Source organism: Hypanus sabinus, unplaced genomic scaffold (assembly GCF_030144855.1).
Source record: "Hypanus sabinus isolate sHypSab1 unplaced genomic scaffold, sHypSab1.hap1 scaffold_107, whole genome shotgun sequence".
In the NCBI taxonomy this organism is placed as follows: Eukaryota; Metazoa; Chordata; class Chondrichthyes; order Myliobatiformes; family Dasyatidae; genus Hypanus; species Hypanus sabinus.
This window is the reverse complement of record NW_026779125.1, coordinates 758036-777111: the sequence shown is the minus strand read 5'-3', so window position 1 is coordinate 777111 and position 19076 is coordinate 758036.

Below are 19076 nucleotides of genomic sequence, written 5' to 3'. Positions count from 1 at the left end.
TAAATATCATTCTAATCCAATTATTGAAGTTAACACCAAAACGACATTTCCTGACATTAAATAAATATTTCCATTCGACTCAATCAAACCCTTTTCAGCATCCAAAGAGACGACGCATTGTGGAGTTTTAAAAGAAGATGAATATATAATGGTAAATAATTTCCGAACATTTGAAAATGAATAACAATTTTACTCAAAATATTTTCCAACCGATTAGCCATTATCATTGATCTTAGCATTAACATCGAATAATGGAATAGGTCTATATGAGGCATAATCAGTAGGATTTTAAACCTTTTTAAGACTTAAAAGAATAGAAGCCTCATGAATAGTTATAGGGAAAATCACCATTCTTAAATGAGCTCTCAAACATTTCCAAGATATATGGAGAAAGCAATTTTCCATTTTTTATAGAATTCTACAGGGTAGACATCAAGTCCAGGGACCTTAACAGATAATAGCTTTATGAATTTCGGCTTCAGTAATTTGGGCATCAAGAGTTTTTTGATTCTCAAACAGAAATTTGAGGAAAAGCAATCTTTCGTTAAAAAAAACATTCATTTTAGAAGAATCCACTGGAAATTGAGATTTGTAAAGTTCAGTATAAAAATATTGAAAACTCTTATTAATTTCTTCATATTCCCTAGCCAGGGTGCCATCTTTCCTATGGATTTTCAAAATTTGCCTTTTGGCTCTGGCCGTTTTTAATTGTAATGCAAGCCGTTTGTTATTTTTATCTGCATCATATAAAATTGACTTTTTAGCATAAGTAAGTAGCTTTCAATAGGATGTGATAATAATAAATCATATCGTAATTGAAGTTCCACCCGTTGTTTAAATAAATCAATATTAGGGGAAATCTCATAAGTATTATCCAAATCTTTAATTTATTTTGAAATCATATCTAATTCTACTTCAGTCTGGTTTTTTTTAAAGCCTAGCTGAGTAAGAAATGATCTGACCACGTAAAAATGCTTTAAATGCATCCCATATGATTAATTTAGCCATAACCCCTATATCGCTAAAAAGAGAAAAACAATATTTTATCTGGGATTCAATAAATCTAACAAAGTCAGAATTATGCAATAATGTTTGAGATAGGCTCCAAGGTGGGCGGGCAGGGATGACATCATGGAATTCAAAATACATACTCAAAGGCGCATGATAAGATATAGCAACAGCGTCCTATTCAGAATTCTTAACACTAGGCAAGAGGCGAGGGTCGACTACAATATAATCGATCCTCAGATATTTTCCATAAACATGTGAAAAAAGAGAATATTCTCTGACATCAGGTTGTAAATATCTCCATAGTTCAATCAATCCAAAATCGGTCAAAAAGAAATTAATAAGTGACGCAGAGTGATTTGGAAGTCGCTGATTGGTTGAGCTCTTGTCAATCAAGGGATTTAAACAACAGTTAAAATCACTGCCAATTATCAACATATATTCATTTAAATCAAGCAGTAAAGCAAATACATTTCTTTATAAAGAAGGATCATCTAAGTTAGGACCATACAGATAGACCAAAATAATTTTTATATTACAAATTACTCCTTTTAAAATTAAAAATCTACCATTAAAATCTGACTTAATATCCTCTTGAAGGAACAGAATTTTGGATTTTATAAATAATAGACACCCCTTTAGTTTTACTTTGAGAAGTAGAGTGAAATTGCAAACCATTCCGCGATCCAAAAAAAATCTATCTTCATCTCCAGCGCTGATATGCGTCTCTTGGTCAAAAATTCTATCAGGCTGAAATCGATTAATTATTTTAAAAGCCTTTTTTTCGTTTGATAGGATGATTCCAAACACGTACATTCCAATTTATTACATTAATCCGTTTACATACCACACTGTAATTTTATTCAACTTTACACATGCAGAGAGCAAATACCAATACGAAATGATCAAAAACTGGTGGCGCTGAAGAATACAACCACAGAGAAAACACGCATGGGCCGCAACGACAAATGAGGAAAAACCCCTAACTCTAATCCCACTCCTCCCCCCACAGCTCAGCAAAAAGCAGGCGCCCTCTGATATGAAACGAAGCCAATTACTGCTCTATCCGTCCAAAAAAAAATTAAAGAAATTCTCTACCACGACCCCTAGTTAAAAAAATGAAATCCACTGACCTTGTAAGAGAAACGACAACGTTTCAACAGAGGTAAGTGTTTACATTCCAGCATCTACAGACTACCCCATGTTTATGTGTACTCTTTTTAAACAATGAGAAAAACAAAAAAAAATTATCTCTTAAAAAGAAAAACCAGCACCATCTAAAATTTAACATTTGATCCCCTAAAATAGCTTTAAATTCAGTTGTAATACGCTATACTATTCTATTACATAAAAAACATACGGATATATTGAAAAAAAATGAAAAAATAAGCAGTTATTAAGATCTAAAATGTATTACCTTGAGAAACCAAGCATAGTATTTAATAACAAATCAACACAACTTTTTTTTTAAAAAAGGCTAAAAGAAGACAAGAAGATATTTAATATTATATTTAAGATAACTAAATTTTCAAAAATACCAACTAATAATATTATATAAATAATTGAAACCTCCGCTAAGTATGTATGTGTGTGTGTGTATATATATGAAATAGCCCCATTGGTAGGAAAAGGTACCAGTTAGTTAATTGAAAAAGAAACAAAAAAAATCAATCCAGATATTTGATTAAAGGAATAGGTTATCTTATCTTCTTAAATGTCCGAATAACCATTTAAACAGTCATACTTAAACTATGAATCTTCTTTCCAAGGCAAACCGAAGATATGTAATAATGAACAAGTCTCCTAATGTTCATAAATCAGCCTTCTTAAATCTTCTTTCGGAAATGCTAATGTAGATAACCAAACAATCTTCCAGGCAATTCAATCGGCAGTTACAGCAGGTATCGTTTGAACAAACGCCAGTGCAACTTTAGGATCAACAAATGTGCAAGGAGGAGAACCAGGAGGAAAATCATTAATTCTTGTTGGGTGATGCAAGGAAGGAAACAGTTCCTTTTCATATGCCCGTTTCATTACCAGAGCAAATTTTGATCTATGCTTTATTACCTCCTTTGGATAATCTTCAGAGAAATGGAGCTCAGATTACTGAAATCTGAAAACTCTCTGCTTTCTTGCCTGTTGCATTATTTGATCCTTAATCTTAAAGTGATGAAAAGAAACCAAAACAGAACGTAGTTTATCTTTCTATTGTAGGTGGCTGGGATAGTATAATAGGAATTAAGGTATAAAAAAAGCTTGCAAAAGTAAACAGTTAAGTCTCCATTTTCGATTCTTTCCTGCAGCCAAACAATTCATATATTCCTTCGGTGAGGCCTAGTTTCCAGGTCTATTATCTTATTTCGATATCTTTTCAAACAAGTTCTAGTTTCAAGCAATTTTTGCCTAGTTATCTTCAAGTCCTCTTCATGTGTAATGACTTAAGTTTCTAGATCTTTATCAGAAATGACATCATTTCATTTATGTTCTTTTCCAGTTGGTCTTTAATTGAATTCAGAGTCCCAGCCACTTCTTCGGCCCACGACGGCATTTAATCAGATCTTTCCTTTTGCATCTTTCCTTTTCCGTTGTCTTTATCATGAGGTTCAGACAAGTTCTTCCCACTCCTCAAAGACATATTGTTCCCCTTCAAGAATCAGCAACTAAAATTTTTAAATTCGAAGTTTAAACTAGGGGGAAAGGAACCAAACTAGAGGCAGCACAGAAACTGCTGTTACTCCATCCACAGACAGGCGCAGTCTGCTTCGGGTCACCTTTCCATGCAAAACACAGTAAGTATAGATTGAAAGGTGACATCAGTATTCCACTGAAACACGATACAAAAGTAAAGTATTCTACATATTTAAGGCAAAACACAATTAGGGATAATTAGTTTACTTTTTTTTATTTACAAAGCTTCCCATTCAGTGTAAACAGATACTTCGCCCCATTCTTCAGCTGTTCCCTGAATTTCCTCTGTGTCAGTCCATAGATACACGTGTTGGTGCAGGAACTAAGAGATATTAACATATACCCAAACTCTTGTAGGATAAATGTAGGCGTGTTGTAATATTTGTCTGTGAACAAAACGTTTACTTCTGCCCAGGTCATGGACTGTACAATGTTGGTTATCCACAATAATATGAAATTGGCGGACAGAGAGAACAACAAAACCATTGACTTTCTCCGGTTCTTAACCTCTGGATCACTTCTGTTGTCAGTATTGCTCCGAAGTCCACGACGAACCATATTCGCTGCTATAATAGATCTGGTGGTTAAAACATTGAACAGCAGAATTAAACCAATTGGTAATAATGGGGTCATGATGGTGTCAAATATCCCGTAAACTCTCCACAGGGGTGATGTATAGTACTCGAGTTTGGGTTTCCCTGACTCTCCTGCAAAGTAAAAGGTAAATTGCTGAACACAGCTACTTATCACCACTGCCACGATCACCACGGTCGCTGTTCTCTCCGTACAATATCGGGTCCGCAACTTTGGAAGGCAGATCGCGACGTAGCGATCGAAAGTGAAAGCGACAGTCAGCCAAACGGAACAATCCAATGTTGCAGTCCCCAGTATAGGTCCCAGAGCACGCAGCCGAGATTTCATCATGAAGACAGCAAACAAGTAGAGAGTATTGATTTTATACAATACAACACCAAAGAGAACGACCATCAGATCAGCTGCCGCCATGGCCACGAGGTAGCGAGTGATACATTTGGAGAGCCCACAATTTCTGCGAGACAGGATCACAATCGCCACTAAATTAACTGAGACAAAAGAAAAAGATTCATTGCTTAATTTGTGTCGAGTGCTCAGCGTGACTTTATATGCATTCTAAGGCTGGTACGCCAGATGGCTCCACTGCCCAAACTGGCCGGCAGTGTGCGAGTGCGCCTGCGCTGACTGAGCTGGGATTTAGTGATCGATCACCCTGACACCCCTTCAGCGACAAGCAACCAAGTTCTCGCCAGTTTCACGAACTGATTACAATGGGCAAGAAGGGAAGCGGCTCGACCACCGATGGTTTCATCAAGTAGAGAACAGACAACAGGGGATATTTCATGAACTCATTTCATTATTTCATTAACATCCTTCATTAACTCTCCTGGCTCCCTGTCCTCTCTGGTGTTGATCTATAATGCTCTCGTGTTCTTTCTCCACATTTAGTGGGGACTGGTTGACCACGAATGGACAAAAGGCTCAGGTAGAGAAAGGGAAAAAGTACTTAGGAATGAAAATAATGAGCTAGGAAAGAAATTGATATCAGGCTGCGTAAGTGGTAATGGAATCATTCAATTCTTCTGGATGAATAGGAGTGTCTTTTGCCAGAGGTTCACAATTGAAGGTTGTCAGATGAATCTGTGGCTGAAAAATGTGGAAAGTGCAAAGACAGTTTTTTTTTAACATTGGCATCTCTTTACTCTGGAAGTGATCTGAACAAAAATGGCAGTTTGCACCTGTGCGGTAGAAGGGCAATAACCCGAGGTTTGCTATGCTACGATTAATTTGACTAGTGGATGGGTTCAGCAGCACAAGGGAGGCAAAAAGAAGCAGGAAGGTGATGCAGAACTCAGTCGGATTACTTTCAACAGGCAAGCAAGGCAACAGAAGGGCAATGACTGGGGCAAAGTGAATTGAATGTATTCAGAGAAGAGATAGCAATGCCCCTTTGCGGTTTTATGCCCATTACAGAAACGTTGCGGAAAAGAAGAATGTAAGACCTTAAACCATAGGAGGAGGATTAGGCCATTCGGACCCCGGAGACTGCTCCGCCATTCCATCATGACTGTCTCTATTATTCCTCAACCCCATTCTTATGCCTTCTCCCGGTAACATTAGACGCCCTGATTACTCAATAACTTGTCATCCTCCAGACTAAATATAACTAAAGTCTTGGACTGCACAGTCACCCGTGCCAAGGTACTCTAGAGATTCCCCAGGCACTGGCGAATTTCCTTCCCCTAATCTTAGTTTAAATTGGATGTCCTCTATGTTGCAGTTGTGACTTCTGGTCCGAGACTCCCCCACTATCGGAAACATCCTCTCCACATCCACACACTGTTGACCTTTCAATATTCGATATACTTTAATGACATCAATCTAATTTTTGTAAACCCAATGTGTACAGTTCCAGATCTACTGAGCATTCCTTATATGTTAGCCCTTTTATACCTGGGATCATTCTCCTAAACATCCTCTGGACTTTCCCCAATGCCAGCGCATCTTCTCTTCGATTAGGGACTCAAAGCTTCGCATAATACTCCATGCATTCTGATGAATGCCTTATAATGTGTCAGTGTTACATCCTTGCCCTTGCGTTCTTGTTCTCAGGAAATAAACGCTAACGTTGCATGTACGTTCTTGAATAGTGACTCATTCTGAAGTTTGACCTTAAGGATATCCTAAACTAGGTCTCCCAGGTGCGTTTTCACCTTTAAATTTTGAATGTCCTCCCCATATAGACCATAATCTGCTCCTTTATTCCTTCTATGCATTTTGCTGCACCACCCTTCACCTGGCACTTCGCTGTCCATTGACACAATCAGTCAAATTCCTTCTGCATACACCCCGCTGCCTCAGCACTATCTGCCCCACCACCTTTCCTCGTAACTTCCGCAAACATGTCCATAAAACCATCAATTCCTTCATCCAAATCATTGACATATAACGTGAAAAGGTTCGGTCCCAACACCAATGACAGAACACAGCATTAAGCGGAATGCAGAGTTGAGCCACCATAACTATTCCTGTTAGAGGACATCATGAATCAAACACATTCACTTAGCTTCAGATTCTGAACCAGAATCAGGTTTAATACCAGCGCCAAATGTCGTGCAGTTCTTTGCACCCGAAACACAATTTTGTCAGATTATGATAAAGTACATTAAAACAAACAAAATACCAGAAATACATGAAGGTCACGTAAATAATTTTTAAAAAACACAATGAAACGTGCTTCTATTTTCAATATTTCCTGAGTGAGTTGATGTAAAAGACTTCGATAGGAAATCACGAAGGCTCTGAATTATAGCGCACAATTTAAGGACTACAGTATGTCTCACATCTCCGTATTTCAGCGACCTTACCTGGAAGAGCAACGGCGGCCAGTACAGGATAGTAAATGCGGACAAGATAATATATTGCTGCATATTCCATTTTCTGCCAGAAGTGGCGATCAGTTTTACGGAAAGGGCCAACTGTCTAGATGCACTCGTTCAGCACCCCTTAAACACCAGGAGGAATGTCCCTTAAGACAAAAAATGTCCCCCTCCTCTTTAGTTGCATTAGCTACAGGACAGTGAACAAACAATCCGTGTTTGCTTCGGTCTATTTTTACTCACTGTGACATTGCGTCACACACTTAGCTCTTCGTGGGCCATCACATACAATTCATTCGATGTTTATTAAATGTATTTTAGAGGGTCAGATAAATTGTGCAGTACAGCACAGAAAGCAGGACCCATCCAGTTCGTGTCTACTTCTGCCTGGACTTCCATACCTCTCCAGTCATGTACTTACCCAAATTTGTCTTAAATATTACATCAAAACTGCGTCCACCCCTTTCGCTGGCAGCCAGTTGCACCCCCATCCCAGCCTCTGAATAAAGCTCCTCATCAGGTTTCCCTTAAATATTTCACTTTTCACCCTTAATATATGACAGATAGTTCTACTCTCACCCAAAGAATGACCAATGCCTGTTTCCATTTGCTCCTCATAATTTAGTACGCCTCTACGAAATCTCCACAAATTCTGCAGCGCTCGAGGTAAGAAAAAGAAATGTTTTAACCTCTTCAAACATTCCCTGTGAATCAGATCTTCAAGTCATGACCATGTCGTTGTACATTTGCTGTCTACTCCGTCAATCTCAACGATACTTTTGTGCAGATACTTGATCGGAGCTCCACACAATACTCCAAGTTGAGCCTCACCAAAGTTTAATGCAAATTCGGACCAACTTCTGAACTGAAGAGTTTGATTTATCAATGCCAATGACCCCAAAATCCTCTTTACGACCCGATCTCCCTCAGACACCATTATCAATGAATAATGGATCTGTACTCACAGACACCTTTGTTCACTGCGCTACTCAGAGCCGTACTATTCCATGTATACGTCCCACGCTGGTCAGTCCTCCCAGTGTGCAAAACCCCACACGTCCGCATTAACAACAGAGACGGCGGTGACCACTGCGACACTTCATTCCATTCAGGCGTCCTTTCAGAGTGGCAACCATATAACTTCACTCTCTGGCTTCTACCGTAGTCATGTTGATTGTGGTCTGCTACTTTCCACTGAATGAAAGGGACTGAAACTTCTGGGCAAATCTCCAACGTGGGATTTGTCAAAAGCCCTGTTAATGTACAAGTCGACGAGATCCACTGACAGGTCTTCATCGGGTTTCTTGGAAACTCCTGGAACAATTCTGTAAGATTGCGTATGGAACGCGCTGCATCGTTTCACTGCTAATGTTTCTCTGTAGCTGCGTGGTTTGGGTTATAGCTAGAGATAAGGGGGGCTTTGGAATGTGTGCTATCCAATGAGAAGCATGTTGTTTCTTTCTTGTGGGGCTGAGAGAAGGATTCACGTTTTTTGGCGAGGGATGAAGACGCGAATGGAGAGAGTTGGTAGACCTCCGTACGGAGTGGACTTACAGCGAGGGTCCGCGGGTCGGCAGGGAACGAATGGATGGAAACATGACCTCCAAATTTGCACATTAGACTGTTTCTTGAGAATGGGTCCTTTTCCTTTTTAGTTTCTGTACGAACCATGCAGTGAAATTAAGAATTATAAAGCTCAATCGTTTGATTGCATATTGTGTACTGTTTGCTATTTCCTGCTACTGATTTGTAACAGGGTGAAACATCACGCAGCATCCGACCAAACATTGTTTCTTAAGTCTGGCGGGAGCTAGGGCTGTCCTCCCCGAGATGAAGCCGCTAGCTGAACCTAGGATCCCAGATCAAGGGTTGGGAACAGTGGGATTTGAGCCACCTGGAAAATGGGCTGCAAAATGGCCGATGAAGTTTAATGCAGACAAGTGTGAGATGTTGAATTTCGGGAGGACCAGTCAGGGTAAGTCTTAGACAGTCAGCTTTAGCGCACTGAGAAGTGTGGTATAACGAGGGGATCAAGAAATACAGTTCCAGAATCCATCGAAAGTGTCGGCACAGGTAGATAGGGACGTAAAGAAGGCCTTTGGTACATTGGCCATAGATCGATGTGTACAAGGCGCTGATGAGAACTAAGTGCATTGTGTGCAGTTGCGTGCAGATGGAGAAAACTAAATTACAATATGTCGGTATTTAACTGGAATAAAGGAAGTTATGATGACATGAGAGAGGAACTTCCCAAAGTTGACTGAACAGGGACACTAGCAGGAAGGACAGCAGAGCAGCAATGGCTGGAGTTTCCACGAAAAATGAGGGAAGTGCAAGACAGGTATATTTCAAATAAGTGGAAGCTTTCAAAGGGATTAAGGATACTACTGCGTCTGACAAGTGAAACCAAAACCAAAGTAAAAGCAAAAGAGAGGACTACAAGGAAGCCAAAACTGGTGGGAAAATAGAGGAATGGGAAGCTTTTATAAACTTGCAGCAGGGAACTAAGAAGGTCATCAGGAAGGAAGAGATGAATTGTGAAAGGCAGCGGGAGACAAATTTCAATTAAGATACTATGTTTTTTTAAGTATATAAAGTGTAAACGAGAGTTTTGGGTCGATATAGGAACAATACTAAATGATGCTGGGGATACTGTAATGAGATATACAGAGACAGCAGAGGAACTGAATGCGTATTTTGCAACAGTTTTCACAGTGGAAGCTCCTGATCCTGATGGAATGCACCCTCGCGCTCTGGAGGAAGTAACTGGAAAAATTGCGGAGGCATTAACAACGATCTTTCAGGATTTGATACATTCTGGCATGAACGGAGCTCAGGAAAATTGCAAATGTTACCCCGCTATTTAAGAAGGGTGGAAGGCAGCAGAAAGGAATCTATAGACCAGTTAGGCTGATATCAGTGGTTGCGAAGATGTTGGAATCGATTGTAAGGTTTGAGATTACAGAGTACCTGGACGTACCTGACAAGGTAGGCCAAAGCCCGCTTGTTTTCCGGAAACGAAAGTCCTGCCTGACAAACCTGCAATTCTTTGAGTAAATTACGAGCAGGGTGGACAAAGGAGATAACAGCCCTTGGAATTACAGGGAAGTTACTAGCGTGGGGTGGGGGGGACATTGGCTGATCGGCAGAACACAAAGTGTGGGAATAAAGGGATCCTACTTTGGCTGGCTGGTTGCCAGTGGAGATCCACGGGGGTCGGTGTTGGGACCCCTGCTATTTACAAAGTATGTCAATGATTTGGACTGCGGAATTAATGAATTTGAGGGTAAATTACACAATACAAAGATCGGTGGAGGAGCGGGGAGTGTTGCAAAAACAGAGATTCTGCAGAGAGACTTAGATAGTTTAGGGGAATGGGAAAGGAAGTGGCAAATGTAATACAATGTTCAAAAAGTGTATGGTCAGGCACTTCCGTGGAAGAAATAATTGGGAACACTAAATGGGTAGAGAATTCGAAATATAGAGGCGCAATGCGATTTGGGAGTCTTTGTGCAGGACACCCTAAAGGGTAACCTCCAGGTTGAGTCAGTTGTGAAGAAGGCGATTCATTTCTACAAGTATAGAATAAAAGAGCAGGGATGCGATGTTGAGGCTCTATAAAGCACTCGTCAAACCATATTAGGAGTATTTTGTGCAGTTTTGGGCTGCTGAGCTTGTAAAGGATATACTGACATCGGAGAGGATTCAGAGAAGATTCACGAGTATTAGGGTTAGGGTTAGGGTTAGGGTATGGTTAGGGTTAGATGCCTGTTCTCCATCTCACTCTGGTGTTCCACTCGCCCTTTTTTTCTCACTAGGCCTCCCGTCCCATGGTCCTCTCCCTCTCCAGGTGAGTATCATTTTTGCCAATCATCTTTCCAGCTCTTAGCTTCATCCCTCCCCCTCCTGTCTTCTCCTATCATTCCGGATCTTTCCCCTCCCCTCCCATTTTCAAGTCTCTTACTATATCTTCTTTCAGTAAACACTCTTAATATATGTTCTGTATTCCCTGAGCTATTTTTAGAACAAGAGTCTACTGCAGTCAGTTTACTTTAATGTTGTGCGAGAGACAATGTACTGATAAATGATGACAGTTTTATTGAGCGGTACTTTCAGCGTCATAGATTCATTTGCCAAACAGCCCATTCGGCCCGGCATCTTCCTGCCTGCTACACCTTATCCACCACATAGAGCCAATCGAACAGCACCTGATCTGCAACTTCCTGTGGCTTGGCAAAGCAACTTCTGAAAAGTTAAATGAGAATAAACAAAACAATCATTCTAATTAATTTAAATAAATACTTAATTAAATTTATAATTGGTCGGAATAAATCCCATCGGGGCAGTGCTTTTCAGTTCGAGCAGCATTTATAGGAATCCATTTCTCTCAGCAATTCTGAATTGCTACCTTCAACGTGTATCTCTGTCTTATGTTTGCCGATTCTGTAACATATTCTCATTTTTTCATGTTAAAATCTTTTTAATAATTATTATTGATTAACTAAAAGATGCATTGTCAATATGTCATTATATACAATAAAGAATTAAATTAGCAAGTAACTGATTAATAAAGCTAAGCAATATGTCAATAATTATAAGAGAAAATAAAGTGTTAAGTATATTTTTTTGAAGAAAAAGAAGGAAAGTAAGGCCCCTGCTACCTAAAAATCAACCCTAATAACAGAAAACAAACAGAGAAACAAAAAAAACATTGGGAGCTCAACCCTGGAGCTATACATCATACAAGCTTCCATCGAAAAAGATATCAATCCGTCAATTCAAACGCACTTAAGAAAAACATTGCAATATGGCATGTATTCTTCATTGATAAAATTGTGACAGCCTTGTCGCTGGCAGCACTGAGAGAGTTTGTAAGTACGAAAGCGAGGGAAGCTCAAGTTTCTCATTTGGAATAGTCCAAAGCTCCACATTGCAGCATCGGGGTGATTGATAAAATCTTGAGAAATTGGCGTCACTGCTTAAGTCACGGCCTCACAGCCGGGGGTGTTCCGCTCGTCAGGGACATGGTGGGCGGAAGAGTCTGTTCCTGTGTTGCAAGACACCGTGTTCTATATTACACTGATCAGCGCGGAAGAAAGAGATGAATGTAGGTGAATGGACAGAGGATGATGTATAGATTGACATTACAATATGAACACATCAGATGGACACGTTGGGATCAAAGGACAGTAGAGTACAGGAATAAGCCCTTTGACTCACTACTCCTGCGCTGAACAAGATGGGGAATGAGACTCAACTCTGATGAATGTACGTGACCCATCTCCCTTCATTCACTGCATACGCATGGGATTTGACTGAATATTTCCCGTTATGGGAATCTCGAGGTTACATCTCAATAGACAACAAACCTTTACAATTAGCTTCCTTGATGAAGTAAATTTTGAGAACGAAAGGGGAGACACTGATGGATGAAAACAGGTGAGGCTCAGTTACATACATCCCCGGAAGGGAGCAGGAAGGCTGGTGAGTTCGCCAAGCTAGAATCAAGTTAGGTGATGAACTGGAATCCACAAAAAAACCACCAAACTGTCTATATACAGAGAGTTAGTCATGACACAGCAACAGGATCAGGAGTTTGCAAAGGTACAAAGAGGAGATGATTCTGAGGAGTATACGGAATATCGAGGGAGACAGGCACAGAATAAGATTGTGCTTAATAATGGTAGATTTTGTTGCCAGAATGTGGAAGAAACCGAATGATGTATTGTTACCATGACATTTGGGGGCATTAAGGAGCAATCAGAACTATGGAACAGTTGAATAATCTGTGTTGATGGCCTTAATTGCGAGGAGATGTACAACATTATTGTAAGAATTGGTTGTGTTGTGCCCAGTAATAACCCAGATGAATTGGCTAAAGAAGTATTTTAAGATACGCTCCGTAGAAGGAGCATGTGTTACTTTAGAGCATTGTTTTGGTGGATTTTCATCTCCATCCCCTGGAGGACTAAAATATATCCTCGAAATACTGGATGCTTTCACCAAGTGGATCGAGGCTTCCCCAAATAGATAATTGAAACCGCTGACGTTGCAGCCACGATTTGGTTTTGAGAGAGTTTCTAGCCGTTGGCGATTGACAAACACTCTGGAATCAGTCATGGTCCCCGCTGCACCGCACATGTGATACAAAATGTAAAAAAACTGATTGGGGTAAAACACAGTTGGTATCGTTTATCGACCACAATACAAGTGCAATTGTTTGATGAATGAACATAACTTTAATGACAATGTTAGCTAAAATGAAAGAGTTAGAATCCTTGCTAGGGCAAGATTTATCATCAGCCAAGTATAGTGGCATTGGAAAGGAGAAATGCAAGCAGCAATTAATTGACTCTATTGAGGAGGCTTATTATGTTGCCTCGCATAATAGGAGAAGGAAGAATCAGCAGAGCAAAGCTTATTTCGAGGTGCAAAAAATGCGGGAGTTGCAAATACGACAGAACGTTATAATGTCCCTGCATCAGTCGAGCCCCTTTACAGCTTCACGATTTGTAGGGACATGTGATATCGCTGGCAGAGTCAGTCAGATTCAGATTCAATTAGTTGTCATTTAGAAATCACAAATGCAACGCAGTTAAAAAATGAGACAACGTTCCTCCAGAATGATATCACAAAAGCACAGGACAAAATAGACTACAACAGAAAATCCACATAACGTTTGGCAATCCCCAATCCAGAGTCCGGAAAGGCTGCTGCGTATTAATATCGCGCTACCGTCTTAGCACCTTCCCTGGAAAGGAGCTTCAAATCCACTAGACAATCAAGACCAAAAACTAAAGCTGAACGACCTGCACAAAACTACATAGTTACAACATATAGTTACAACAGTGCAAACAACAGCATAATTGATAAAAAAAAAACAGACCATGGGCACAGTAAAAATAGTTCAAAGATGTTAAAGGACTATAAGTTCAAAAGAAATAACCACACAGTTTCCACCATTCCCCAGGGTCCCAACAGAATCGCCATCCCACACCGGCGGCAGAAGGGAATACCCCCGCTAGGGACTTCCACGGCGCCACCCGACTCAGTATAGCAGACGCAGCACACACCGAAAGCGATCAGACCACAGCAGACTCCGAGCCCGTCGAACCTCCGAGCCGACGACCATCCCCTCCGGCACAGCTTCTCCGAGCACCATCCTCTGCCGAGCGTGTTAAGACGGCCCCTCCAAAGGCCACTGGGCAACGCGAACCCGAGGACTGGGGGCCTCTTCTTCCCAGCAGATTCCCGGACCTCACAGCAGCAGTAGACCGAAAAAGGTCTTCCTGGAGATTTCCTGATGTTCCTCCGTGCTCCCACGTCCGTTTTCAATCTATTATGATTGCGCACGGCACCCCACTTCACAAATAACAGATAATTAGTTCCGGAGTGGCCGCTGCAAGCTGCGTCGTGCCGCCATCTTGGATTTAGATAGGATTTAGATAGTCCACCAGTATATCGAATTCACACTGCTCCAAATAAGTTGGGTTGGTATCATATTAACCAACTCAAACCCCTTGGAGATAGTCAATGTCTTCTCGGAGCTGAGTTCGAGAAAACATATTGTTAATGGAATGCCTTGGACCGAGATGAGATGATCCTCTTGGAGTTATGTTTCACATAACCGACGGTGATGTGGATGAAGGAGCAATTGCTCCCTCAGTGAATTGGGCAACCACTTCCAGTTTGTACCCGGAGGATGAGGATAGGTCACATGTTTCCACTTGCCTAATGCCAAGGCGGAGGCAATGGAAGGGAGAAACAGATGGGAGAACCTGTTTGTGACGTGGTCTTCTGCAAAAAAAGTGGGGGGAAATTGATCTAATATGAATGGATTTTAACAACGCATTAGGGTTCGCCAAGTTGGGACCATTCATAACATCAGAAGGTTTAGTATCCGGGGAAAGTTGGCTGATGGATTCAGAACTGACGCCCGCAGAAGACAGAATAGTTGTGAATGGAGCGTTTTCTCCCTGGATGTCGGTGGCCAGTGACTGAAGAGACCTGTTCTGAGACCCTCCGGTTTATGTGTTTTTATGAATGATTTGGATGAGGACGTGTATGCGTGGTTTGTTGTAATTGCAATGATGTGGAGGTTGGTGGAATTATGGGTAGTATACAAGGTTGTCACGGATTGCAACAGGACAGTGGCGGGACGCAGAGCAGCGCTGAAAAGTTACAGATGGAGTTCAACACGGAACGGTACAGTGATTCACTTTGGTAGGATGAATTTGAAGTGATACTTTCTGCAATAAACCGAGGGCCGCTCCTTATTACGAGAACCACAATAAGCACGGAGTGGTGCACTGCAAGAGCAGAAGGAAGTGCGACTGACAGGCGAGCTTAAACGCACCCGCTGTTCTGTATATACATATCGTGCCGCTGGGAAGGCAATATAGCTGAAAGTAAATCGGGAGGGAAAAAAGCGCAGCTTAATGGCAAAACAGCCTGAGAACATGTGGATAGTTCACAGATCTTAGTCGCTGCTTTTGTTCAGACAGAGAATGGATGGAGAAATAGTGGTAGAATTGTCCCAAGTTTGCGAATATCTTTAAAGTTAACTAGACTGCATCGCAAGTCACGGGTGTGGGGTGGTCGAGTCATTCACTGGCAGAGGCCAGGTTCATGCCAAACGGCCCATGTGTGCTCTGGAAAACATTGTTCTTCAAACTGTCCACAGCCCTCGCTAATCTCCCGAGGACACTCTCCCTTTTTGATCTCAGCTCTCTGGAATATCGCTGTGGATCTTTTAAAGCATTTGGATGAACATGTGCAGTGTATTTTATTGCAACAACTGTCAGCTGTCACTGTGATTTCCATCACTCAAACCGCCCGGAATGACTGGAACGAAGGAAAGAAAGAATGAACGAATGTTCCCCTTTAATAAAGAGGCTTTCTCCATTCCAGCTGCCAGACCCAACACCTCCCCTTGTTTTAGAAGCAAATGTGCTCCGTTCAAATCTACAAAATAAATCGACTTCATTATGAACGCGTATGTTAGAAACAATACTGAGACAAATATGTCCTCTTTAAATAGCTGACGGCAGGTATTATGAAAATTAAACTGGCAATATTGACATTATATTTTGTTTTAAAGAAAATAGATTGCAATGTCCCTTGAGGTCAAATTAACGACACGGGAACAATGAGTAAAACTAGTTTAAGGTAAGTGTTTGTGTAGTTAGTTGTCACTAATGTCCCTGACGTGATAGCCACGCTAATTGCCTCAGTGGGATTGCTCTCTCCTCAATAAAAGTCTGCTAAACCGATCACCAGTCCATCTGAGCAGCTGGAACGCTCCGTACAACTGAACGCTGCATTTGACGGAATATGGGATATGCGGCGATTTACTACATCGCGGCCATTTTCTATCCCACACTTGTAGCGGTTGGTGTCCCCGGTAAGATGCCGGAGCTGGTCACTTTATGTATGGTGCCGTCGTTACTCTGTTACGGTATCCGCACTGTTACTGAGCACAGATGCTACCATCGACTGAAATGTGTTTCCGGAATGGAGGATTCAGGCATCCAATGGTTTTATTTCCATTTTCCATACTTCGATCGCAGTGTTTTTTTCTTCTGTCAATGAAGTTCGTGCCGATATTGTAAATGTTTCATAATTTCACCTCGCTAGGCTTTCTGAAGTGATGCTGGTCTCTGCTTTTCTAGGTCCGAGTCACGATCAGTACAGACACATCTACCTTAAAACAAGCAACAGCTTACTTACATGAGTAAGCCCAGTTTGTTTTCGACAAGTAGTCAGTAAATGAGAACTTGTGCTTTGTATCTCCTTGATGCCACTTCGTTACGCTACAAATAATCGCGTCTGTTCTTTCACCTCTGATAATGGAAATGGTGTTGTTTACAGGAGCGATCGACTGCTCACCGGTACTTGAGTCTTGGAACTCGGATGCCTCGCGCTAAACTGTGGGAATGTCGCCAGTCCACTGGCACTCACATCGGTCACTGTCCTCCAGCCGGAGTGTAGTGACGGAGAATGCACACACTGGATTCCCGCTTCGCAATAAGCCATACCCCGCAGAGCATCAGAGGAATGGGATGGGGTGGGGGGCATTTAATCAGTTGCAGCTAAACCATACCCTGCATCGCATCTCCATAATGGGGCATTCAGAGAGTTGCCACTGACGATATTTCTTTTTTATATATATATATTCTTGTAGTTAATTTAACGGCGATTGTGATCCTATCTCGGGGAAAATGCGGACTCTCCAAATGCATCACCCGTTACCTGGTTGGAATGGCGACAGCGGATCTGATGGTGGTCATCGTTGTTGCTTTACTGGATCAAACCAACAATATCCACATTTATTCCAAATCCCTACTCATCACTCCTGTATGCGCTCTGACAATTTTATTTCGGGTCGTAACGACGGACTGTTCTGTTTGGTTTACGGTCAGTTTTACATTCGATCGCTTCATCGCGATATGTTGCCGAAAGCTGCGGGAGCGATACTGCACCGAGAGAACAGCAACGGTGGTTATCGTGACCGTGGTTATAGTGAGCTGTGGGAAAGGTGTCCCTGTTTACTTTGCCATTGAACCTTACGTCATTATTGACAACACGCCGTGGCGTTGCGCCCTCACACATGAGTACGCTACTTCACCCGTGTGGAGAGGATACGCAGTACTGATCAATATTTTAACACCACTGCAACCAATCGGCTTAATCCTGGTGTTTAACGGGTAAACCGTGAGACATATCGTTGTGGCAAATAGAGTCCGCAGAAGGCTTCGGCACAGCAGCGACAATCAGAAAGATGCCGAGGTGGAAAAACGCAGAAAGTCGATAGTTTTGTTGTTTTCTATATCAGCTAATTTCATATTATTTTGGATGCCCTATGTAGCCCATTCCTTGAAATGGCAAAAGGAAAACTATTTTTACGAGGACAGATATTTGAGTACCCCGGTATACATCCTACAGCAATTTGGGTTCATGTTGCAAATTCTCTGCGTGTGCACCAATACTTGTATCTATACACTGACACAGAGGAAATTCAGAGAAGAGCTGAAGAATGGAATGAAATATGTGTTTACATCAAACAGCCATCTGTGTAGATAACGGCTGTGACTAACGGTAATTCGGCGGTTTTCAAATAAAGCTGTTTTACAGTGGACAGTTTTGGCAAATATGTCATAAATTCAAACGATCATATCCCTGGTCATCCGGGAATTGCAGAATTGGCAGAAGATTCCTGACTTCATACAGTTCAGGTAGGTAGCAATACAAACGCTCAAAGCTGCTGGCCTGATTGTCAATTTGGTTGAAGTTTGTTCCAAACTATCACAGACACTCGACTGTCACAAGGGCAGGGATGACTTCAGGACTTTCCGTGTTTTAGATGTTGAAAAATGGACAGCGTCGGGTAGCAAAGTGTAAAGGGATTGCGGTGGGAAACCAGGGATAGTATCGCACCTGCAGAAAGAGAGGACAACGTGGAGCGTTCGTTTGTTAATAGCCTGTGAGACGAACACAGAAACATGAAGGGCGCGATCTCCCCATTTGGAGCATTTTGTACAGCCGCCCACCAGTTTAACAAAAACGCTGCAACGGGAACGGTGAGGAGCCGATCCGGAAGCGGAACCTGGACATGTGCCATGTTATCGGCACGGGTAAATGCAAATTTTACAATGTTCTTTGGCACCTCCCCAGTGTAAAAGGTTTCGATATTGCATAAATTATCAGCTGTGTCCTGCGAGGATTCTATATGAAGGCAGGCGGACTAGCGAACAGACCATTCCGGATCTGAAATTAGAAAAGGAAACGTATCAGGTGCCAAATCTCTCCGCAGGTCCGGGGAGACAGGGAGAACTCCCCTCCATCTACCTTGCACAGGGATAGGTCCAGGGAGCATAGGATCTATTTAATTGGGGGTCAGAGAATTATGGTGCTACCTGGCAGGAACTTGGAAAGGTAAATTGGGAAATGGTGTACTCAGGGAAATGC